Raw genomic sequence first — 10,504 nt, 5'->3', positions numbered from 1 at the left:
TCTTCTATATTTGCTGCCCCAGGTCTGGTATCAGTGTTTTTCCAAGGATGTTGGTTTCTTGTGTGAAATGTGAAACAAAACGAGGTCACTTATGTCTAAGGGCTTTATAATGGAGCTGGGAAGCCATTAAGGAAATGAGTCTTATGCACGTCCTCATTGGGCAAAACATGAACTTTTGAACTAATACTGCAAGAAACCTGCAACTCATCACAGTGATGAACTTTTTCCTCTCTCTAGTTAGTCTTAGCAATCAATTATGTTTAGCCAAGATTTGTTTTCTGCCACCAACCCCAATCAACATTCTTTGTAATGCAAACCTCCTTCTTTTGCTTTTACAAATCCCTGCCTCTTACTCCCTAGCAGGACACTATTTGGGTTGCTACCCAAACATATGTACCCCAAATTGCATTCTTTGGTCCCCAAGTAGATGCCTCTCTGCCCCTCACTTAGGCTATTTATGTTTTGGTTAAAATACATGGTGCCAGAAACAGGACCTGAAGTGATCTTCCTTTGTGGACTGGAGTTCCACAGAACTGGATACAGCACCTACATGAGCCCCTTGGGCTCACTGTTTCCATGGATCACTGACTCCTCTGATCATGAGTCCTCCAAGGTTCTGACCTCCCTCCATTTGGTCAAGGTCAGTACCGTTTTTGGGGGGACGGGGGCGACTGTGCAGGAGATGGTTGTCTCAGTGTAGCATGACTCATTGCCATCGGAAGGGCTTCCCTCAGGAGGGTTTTTTCCCCCAACTGGTGTGTACTCTGACGTAATAGAAGGATTTCCGTATTGTCATTCTTTTTTGCGCACTTTTTCTTAACATAGGACTTTCACTTTCTAAAGTTTCTGGAGAAGTTTCTCACTTGGGAACTCTAGCTGGTTTTATGTTTAAGAACTATGATCCCTTCTCTTTATAATTTCTATCTCAGGGGACCAAAATTACTAAGGATGGTTTAAAATTACAGTGGCCAGGAGAAGGAATGTCCTAATAAGGTAAGATCATTTAAAAGGTACACTTAAAAGCAAAGGCTTCAAAATTGTAAAGTAGCTTTGTCAAAAGTTTTGTTGCAAAGAAACTAATGAAAAATTAAGGCTCTAAGGTACCTAAAAGAAAAGACTACACAATTGCAAACAAAAGTCCACCGAGTTATGGGGGCTGGCCCCGTGGCCGAGTGGTTAAGTCTGTGCGCTCCGCTGCAGGCGGCCCAGTGTTTCGTTGGTTCGAATCCTGGGCACGGACATGGCACTGCTCATCAAACCACGCTGAGGCAGCGTCCCACATGCTACAACTAGAAGGACCCACAACGAAGAATATACAACTATGTACTGGGGGGCTTTGGGGAGAAAAAGGAAAAAATAAAATCTTTAAAAAAAAAAAAAAAAGTCCACCAAGTTAGTGGCCTTACAGTTGCCCTTATGTTTCCTCTAGTAGGAGGGCTCCCATATGGGCCCCTCCCAGAATTGATGAGACTCTGAGGGTGTTCCTGGTAAACTGCTATGTTATTCCCTTAAATAGCATAGGGGAAACCAAAATTAGAATTACTGGGGTTGTTTAATAATGCCAGAAATATTTACTGTTTGTCCCAAACAAAACTTGATAAGATATCTGAAAGGATTTAATAACTTTATAATCAGAAACTTTGCCAAATTGGAAGCTGATATTCAGAGCCTGATAGGATAAAATGAAACTATGTACCCTGAGGGAAAGAAGCAAATTAGAGATAATGTAATTGGATGGGTAAATCAACCTATGATGCCATTTAAATTGGTAATGGTAAACAATGTTTAAAAGATGTTTTTTTTTTAAAGATTGGTACCTGAGCTAACATCTATTGCCAATCTTTTTTATTTTCTTTCTTCTGCTTCTCCCCAAAGCCCCCCAGTACATAGTTGTATATTCTAATTGTAGGTCCCTCTGGTTATGCTATGTGGGACACTGCCTCAGCATGGCCTGATGAGCAGTGCCAGATCCACGCCCAGGATCCGAACCAGTGAAACCCTGGGCCACCAAAGGGGAGCATGCGAACTTAATCACTTGGCCACAGGGCTGGCTGGTAAACAATGTTTCAAATGGTAAACAACCTATGATGTCCTGAGGAATTGAGAGCAACTCTCCTTATCTTGCAAATCTTTGCAAAACTGGAAATGCAATTCTAGAGGGGTTCAGATTCTACCCATTTTCTTTCACCAATCCCAAAACCTCCCCTACTTATTTCAAAAGACTTATAATCTCTCTGAGAACTCTTATCTAGAGGATCCTCAATTCCTAAGACTGAAGGAAAATTTTAACTATCAATTGCCCCAAAACTCCTAGGGGGGAGAAAACCTCTCCGTCCTTTGAAGTTGTAAGTTTTACCATGTCTTTGGAACGTAAACACCCCAGAAGATAATAGCCCACAATCACCTGAGACTAAGATTGGTTATCTTAATCAGTAAAACTAGAAGTTAAAAAAAAAAAGGGAAAAGTGCGTGGGGGACCGGAATTGGCCACCCCAAGATATGTCTCTTTCACATGAGGATTATTTTGGGCTGGTTAGTTTTAAGAACTGCAGACAGGAAAGAAACTCTGAAAAGTAGAACTTACTTACCCTTTGATAAGAGACATTTACATTTGTAAGGGAAATCTCCATCTGTAAAGGTGTCTCCCTCTCTCGTACCAGGAAGAAGAGGGGATGAGCTTATCTCTAGAAACTCTTATCAATGCAGAAGGCAAGGACTTAAATCTGCACAATAACCTTACCCTCCTTTACTGTACATGTGTGATGACCTCCCATAACTGACTCCTCCCACCCCCAACATCCTCCTTTGTCTTTAGCTGAAGATGGTATTTACAGTGGTGGCTTCAGCCATTTTGGTGAGTTCCTCAGTTTGCCTGAGCTTCTCCCATGTATACATGTTATAAAGCTTTGTTTAATTTTCTCCTGTTATTCTGTCTCATGTGAATCTAATTCATTCTCTGGCCAGAAGGACCCAGAGGGGTAGAGGAAATGTCTTCCTCCCCTACAAGTGTTTCATTTAGAATGCAGGCTGCTGGAAGAGCTCTCATGTCCAAAATCTAATTTACAGCCTCTTTGTCTAAGGCAGATAAATCTTAAAAGTCTTCCATACAAATATTAACAACAACAACAAAAAACACTTTTCAGCAGGTAACCTTAACTTGTTCCATCTGCTAGAGACAATTATTTATAAACTAGTGATTTTGCATTGTACCAAATTCACAGCTAAAATTTTAAAATAAAAGCTATAAGATCTCTGTCTGTATCTGTCTATATATATGTATGTACATTATATATGTGTGATATTTCTACCCCTGGATGATATTAACAAAATTAATTTCTAAAAAGAGTTCTATTTAATTGACTTAAAGTAAGCTGTTATATAAATTATTTCTAAATATAATAGAAACTAACTCAAATGTTTTTCAAGTTAACATGACATAAAAGTCTTTCATAAATAAAAGCTTGTTTAAGTTTGTTGGTTTAATTAAAATAAGCATGTCTTATTAACATTAAATATAATGCAGACAGGCAACTTTTATTCTACCTGGGTTATTAGTCAAATAAGCTCATGTTATCTCTGTTATAAAATTTGTCAATGACAACAAAATAATAACTTAAGATGATGACTAACTGCTTTAATCTCATGAAATTTTCATGAATAATTTAAGTACAATTGTTAACAAATGAATTATATAGATGTTAATGAAATAAGAATTTTTAGATGCAATAATTATATTTTATTATATGTTTACTTAAAAATATCTTCCCAAGGGGCTGGCCTCATGGCCTAGTGGTTACGTTTGTTGTGCTCCACTTTGGTGGCCTGGGTTCAGTTCCTGGGCATGGACCTACAGCACTCATCAGCAGCCATGCTGTGGCAGCAACCCACATACAAAATGGAAGAAGATTGGCAGTGGATGTTAGCTCAGGGTGAATCTTTCTCAAGCAAAAAGAGGAAGTTTGGCAACAGATGTTAGCTCAGGGATAATCTTCCTCAAGAGAAAAAAAAACAAAAAATAGCTTCCCTGAATTTTTTTGGTAACTTAAAACTTTAGAGGTTTGCTAAGTTAAGTTAAATAATGGGAAATTCATTGAATATCTAGATCATTCCCAGATAAGATAAAATAATAAAACATTAATTACTGAACAGAGGTTTATCTACTTTTGGCTTCTTATTACAGAGAAACTAAAAGATAAATTTGGGTCTGTTAATAAACATCTTTGTGCTTTACTGAAAGATTGCACTATGAAGAAACATATGTTTCTAGAAATTATAAAATGTATTCATAGATTTACTCATTTAAAGAATATGAGCATAACATACTGTGACAGGAACTAGCCTAATGAGATAGGGCCATCTGCAAGGCCCCTGGCCTAACAAGATTAAGGCCCCCACAAATCAGCAAGCTAGGAGAATGAGATAGAGACCACCAAGATGCACATTCTTTAGCCTTGGGACTTTCCAGGCTTAGGTTGTGCCCTAGCACCCAGGAGTTGACTGAAGGTGACCGCATTACCATAGTAAAAATCACACCCAGGGGTAGAGAACTAGCACGCTAGTCATACACACAATGCATGTGGTGGCATGTCAAACAACAGCGTAAGCCCAAGAAAAACCTCATCTCTACATGCACTCTATGAGGCACTCTACCCCAGCCTTTGCTAATAAAAAGCCCCACAATCCTGCTCCCTCACAAGCAGGCCACCTCCCCCTTTCCTTTCTGCACTGGCTCCCTTGTGCATAAGCTAATAAACTTTTACTTTTCTACTCCCGTTTGTTATCTCTCTTGATTTCTATCCTGGGGGAGAACAAGAACCCAATGTACCAGTAACAATACAGTTCACAATTGCTTACTTTTTAGTTTTCACTTAGTTTCTAAGGATTAAGAATTCTAGGGGCTGGCCCGATGGTGCAGTGGTTAAGTTCACACGTTCCACTTCTCGGTGGCCCGGGGTTCGCCGGTTGGGATTCTGGGTGTGGACATGGCACCACTTGGCAAAAGCCATGCTGTGGTAGGTGTCCCACGTATAAAGTAGAGGAAGATGGGCATGGATATTAGCTCGGGGCCAGTCTTCTTCAGCAAAAAGAGGATTGGCAGTAGTTAGCTCAGGGCTAATCTTCCTCAAAAAAACAAAAAAGTAGAATTCTAATTAATATATGTAATTAAAGCCACTAAAAATAATAAGGGAAAAAAATCTCTGTGTGCAAGAAGAAGAAGATGTATGTTTTTGGTAAGAAAAAGTATTAGGAATGAAGATACATTTTTGTTGAGGAAAAAAAATAATTGTGTCCCAAAATAAAGCTGTTTATTTCTGAATGAAAAAGAGAACAAGGGACAAATGAAAATGGACCTAGAAAGTTATAGAAGGTTTATGGAAAAGGAACTGTGAGAAAAGAAGCTAGCTTTATGTATAGTCAAGCTGGCTAAGATCGGAATGAATTTAATTAAATAAATGAGTTTTTTAAAGATTTTATTTTTTTCCTTTTTCTCCCCAAAGCCGCCCGGTACATAGTTGTATATTCTTCGTTGTGGGTCCTTCTAGTTGTGGCATGTGGGACGCTGCCTCAGCGTGGTCTGACGAGCAGTGCCATGTCCGCGCCCAGGATTCGAACCAACGAAACACTGGGCCGCCTGCAGTGGAGCGCGCGAACTTAACCACTCGGCCACGGGGCCAGCCCCCAATAGATGAGTTTTAATATCAAAGGTAATCTGGTGCCAAATTAGAATTTGGTTTCTTTTTGTTATAAGGGCAAAGCTTTTTGGGCTTTTAGTCCACTCTTCATAAAGATATTATGAAAGGTTTTTCTTTACTTTCAAGTAATCTGCCCAAATGGCAGGAATTTTATGTTTTATCAAAATAACTTTCTGTGCTTTATGTTAAAAACTGAGTCTTTTCTATTAAAAAGAATAAGGTTTTGCAGCTATGTAACCTTCTATATTTGTCTTTGAAATCTTTTTGTCACTTTGGTTAAATAGATAATTAAATACTAAGTTTCATAATGATCTGTGATCCTATTTAGGCAAGTATTTTAAAAACGTTTTTTTTCTTGAGGAACATTAACCCTGAGCTAACATGTGCTGCCAATCCTCCTCATTTTGCTGAGGAAAATTGGCCCTGAGCTAACATCCGTCCTCATCTTCCTCTATTTTATATGTGGGGTGCCTGCCACAGCATGGCTTGATAAGTGGTACATAGGTCTGCACCTGGGATATGAACCAGCGAACCCCAGGCTGCCAAAGGGGAACATGCAAACTTACCTGCTGAGCCACTGGGCTGGCCCCTAAAAACTATTTTTTGATAGTTTTGGACAAACTTTCCCAAATCAGATACTAAACAAAGCCTTTTTTGACCTCCAGCTAACTTTGGGATTTTTCAGAGGATTCCTGAAACATCTCAAAAGATTTGTTCTCTCTCCTTATAAAAAGAGAGATATTAGGCTTATTTGATGTGTTATGTGGGAAGCATTGTCAAATAACAAATATCATTAAACCTTTTTTTATAAATGTATGTTATAAGAGTTCCAGAAATTATATGAAATTCCTGGAAGTCTAATATTTCATAGTATAAAATGTCTTTCATCAAAATTGAGTCTAACACTAAAAGAATTGAACCTGAATATCTGAGAAATGCCTTAGCTGATTTTCACATAAAGGCAGTAATGACAGAATCTATAACAATTGGCATGTGTGAATGAAGTCCATTCTGCCTCTGGAAAGAATAACGCCTCATTGCCTGACTTTCGCCAGCCTGATGTCCTTGTAACATGGTAACAGACTGCTCCTAAATCAGAGAAATTAAGAAGGGTAGACAATGGTCGTAAATTAAATGAACAGTCAGGGCTACGGAAAATCCAAGACAGCTGCTTGGCGCTTCCAGGAAAACCCTATTTTTCATTTTTTTGCATTCCTTCATCCACCATAGTGCATTAAGAAAAACTATTTTTGTCCCTAGAGGCCTCAGACCTTCACCCTCTGGGACCATTGAACAGCTGCAGCTATATTTCATTCAACTGACACTTAATATGGGTTATCAACATGTTCCTGTTATTGTATGCATGTTCTCCAGATGGGGTAAAGTTTTTCCTTGCCACAAAGCTGATGCTTTCACAATGGCAAAGAAATTGTTAGAAAATGTATTTCCCCCCTTGGTTATCCCTTCCGTAGCTTCCAGTGATTGAAGCACCCACTTCACTGGGCAAATCATATGAGCCTTAATGACAACCTTGCAAACTTCTTGGAATTATCACTGTCCCTATCACCATCAATCATCGGGCAAAGTCAAGAAAACTAATGAAAAAACTGGATTCAGGTAGGATAAAGTATTAATTACATGCGACTGCATAAACTGAGGAGGTTGTTCTGTTTCATTTTTTCAGATTTAGAGAAATCTTTTCTCTTTTGCAAGATACCTTTGTGAACAAAGAAGAAACATTTGCTTTTTCTCTCTACTTAATCCCTCCAAAATTCAGAAACTCTCACTTATACAAATAATCAGGCCAAGTTTTTAATACAAACAGATTAGTTTTACTGTGACCATATTTGGTTAAAAAAAAAAAGGGAGGGACAATCATAGAGAGAAGAATTACATTTGCACCTTTGTAGATATTATATTCTAGTCCAGTTAATGTTCTTTGAGGTATTGTTATATCTGTATACTGGACTCAACTGGCTTAAGGTATTGCCTTTGGTCTCACTGACTGTTTGAAGTACTCCCTTTGGAAAACATAAACTCACTCCACACAAGAGAATCACTGGTAGACCAACGTCTATTGGTATACAACCTTCTGCTGATCCCTTATTGTCTTATGCTAGTATGACCAGCTACTGTAAGTCTCTAATGTCTAATGCTCAAGCCTATCATCAACAGGTTAAAGAAGCTTTCCTGGATTCCAATTTAAAGGATCCTGTTGGTCATAATCTAGATCCTGATGACTGGGTATTTTGGAAGTGTCATCAGAGGAGGATAGCCCTTGATCCCCATTGGAAAGGACCATAGCAAGTCCTCCTGACCACTGACGCTGCTACAGAACTAGAAGACATTGTACATCTCATGTCCCTTTTGGGTATACCTTTGCGTTTCATTACAGCAGGGAACCATGGGCTTATGACTGTCTAGACAGCTGGTATATAGCAGGACAATGCCTTTTAGGATTCCACAGTATCCACTTCAAGTTTTTATTAAAGAAGAAACCCAACTGCAATATCATAGGTCTAGGTGAGAATTGACGACCCCCTTTTTGCATCCCATCTACTCTCTATTGATTATCATTGCCAAGTGTTTGTCCCTTGGATTGGTGAGGTCCATGACCTGTTTAAACAAAATTTATCCCTAACTGTAGCTAAACTGGCAAATTCTACTGCTCAAGCCCTGGCTCAACAACAACTATCTCTGGATTCTCCAGTGAGGGTTGTATTAGATAACTAAATGGCACTTGATTATCTCTTTGCAGAACAGGGCAGCATCTTTGCCATACCCAACACTTGGGTATGTATCTTGGGTAGATACTTGCTGTATCTGGATCAACTCTTCTGGTGAAGTTGAGTTAGAACTTGGGAAAATTGCACAGGACCTTCCTGATTTCAATGTTTTCAGCTGGCTTCCTTCGGGTATAGGACTTCAAATATTGTTTATGATTATTATTGAAATTTTGCTATGTGTGCTTATATTTAAACTTCTTATGTTACTACTCAGATCTGCTCCAGAACTTCTACAAACGCCAAGATTATGTTCCCTCAGTGTATTGAAATGATAGAGAAGGCTTATTTGCCTGAACCTTCAAGTAACCAGAAGAAATTCTCCGGCAAATAAACTACCTAAGAGTTATTTCCTGACTACCTCCTTGTTGCTCAAATATGGGCAAACCCTTATGATACTGACTCCTTGGAATGACCATTGAAAAAAAGGAAAAAACCTTTTTCTCCCCGATGTGGGACATGACTTTCTGGGACAGGTCCATCCCAAAAATGTGGGACTAAACAAATCTATGGTTGATCAGCAACACTTTCAAAGAAAGATCTTGATCAAAAGGGAAAAATGTGAGATGTGAAACAAAATGGGGTCACTTCTGTGTAAGGGATTTAAAATGGATTTGAGAAGCCATCAAGGAAATGGGTCTTATGCATGTCCTCATCAGGTAGAACATGAACTTCTGAACTGAGTAACGCTGCAAGAAACCTGCAGGTAATTACAGTGATGGACTCTTTCCTCTCTCTAGCTAGCCTTAGCAATCAATTATGCTTCGCCAAGGTTAGCCTTCTGCCACCAACCACAATAGCATTATTTGTAAGGCAAACCTCCCTCTTTTGCCTTTACAAATCCTTGCCTCTTACTCGCTAGCGGGACACTATTTGGGTTGCCACCTACACATATGTACCCCAGTTGCAATTCTTTGATCTCCAAATAAATGCTTCTCTGCCTCTCATTTAGGCTCTTTATTTTTAGGTTAACACATACTGGGAAGTGGTATTAGAGACCACAGTTTGTGTGCTAGCATATCCATTGCTAATGGGTTGGTCATTGTTTCTAGGCTTTGTCAGTGGACAGAGTTAGGAAATCCTTTTTTAAGTAGATAACATATCATGAGTTCATACTTATATCTCCTATTCAAATTCAGCAGTAAAGAGTTATTTCTTAACTTCTCTAATTTTCGATTTCAATTTCTTTTCTCTCACACTGAAAATCTTTGTTACTAAACAATATTAACTTAATTATATACCATTTTATTATTAACCATATGATTACAGAATTCGTCTGTCTTTTGCCATTATTTTTGCCTTATGATATACCACCCTAGGGACATATGGTCAAATTACTGTATTGTAAATAACTTCTCTCTGTGTGGTTAAGCCACTAACTCAATACATACTTATTTATATGTATTTGTTTCCTTTGCTTTAAATTTTAACATTGCTTTATAAATTTTGATTTTATAATTTCGCATGTCACATAGTTTCACAATCCATTCACTCAGAGAAGTCTAGCCCACATTCTTATCCTTCTCAACCTATTCCTTCTTTTCTTTCTCATGGGTAGTCATTTTATAAATTTTTTTTGGATGCTTTTTGGTGAGGAAGAGTGGCCCTGAGCTAAGATCTGTTGCCAATCTTCCTTGGTTTTTTTCTCCCCAAAGCCCCCGTACACAGTTGTAAGTTCCTCTAGTTCTTCTATGTGGTATGCCCCCACAGCACATCTTGATGAGCAGTGTGTAGGTCTGCATCAAGGATCCGAACCAGTGAACTCCAGGCTGCCAAGGTGGAGCGTGCAAACTTAACCACTACAACACCAAGCCGGCCTCTATACATTTTTGGTTTATCTATCCATTTTTTAAATATGTAAGGAAATGTATTTTTTTTTTTTTGAGGAAGATTAGCCCTGAGCTAACATCTGTCAATCCTTCTCTTTTTTTTTTTTTTTTTTGCTGAGGAAGACGGGCCCTCAGCTAACATCTGTGCCCATCTTCCTCCGCTTTTTTTTATATGTGGGATGCCTACCACAGCATGGCT

The 10,504-nt window shown here is 38.7% G+C and overlaps 1 protein-coding gene across 2 annotated transcripts in view; it reads right to left on the bottom strand.

Annotated features, from left to right (window-relative positions):
* Positions 1-10,504, bottom strand: part of SLC38A9 (solute carrier family 38 member 9) — a 124,237-nt gene that overhangs the window by 110,914 nt on the left and 2,819 nt on the right. The gene's annotated exons all lie outside the window — the stretch shown is intronic.

The sequence above is a fragment of the Equus caballus genome, chromosome 21 (assembly GCF_041296265.1).
Source record: "Equus caballus isolate H_3958 breed thoroughbred chromosome 21, TB-T2T, whole genome shotgun sequence".
NCBI classification, from domain to species: domain Eukaryota; kingdom Metazoa; phylum Chordata; class Mammalia; order Perissodactyla; family Equidae; genus Equus; species Equus caballus.
Note: the sequence above shows the minus strand (reverse complement) of the source record. Positions and strands in the feature narration are given on the sequence as shown.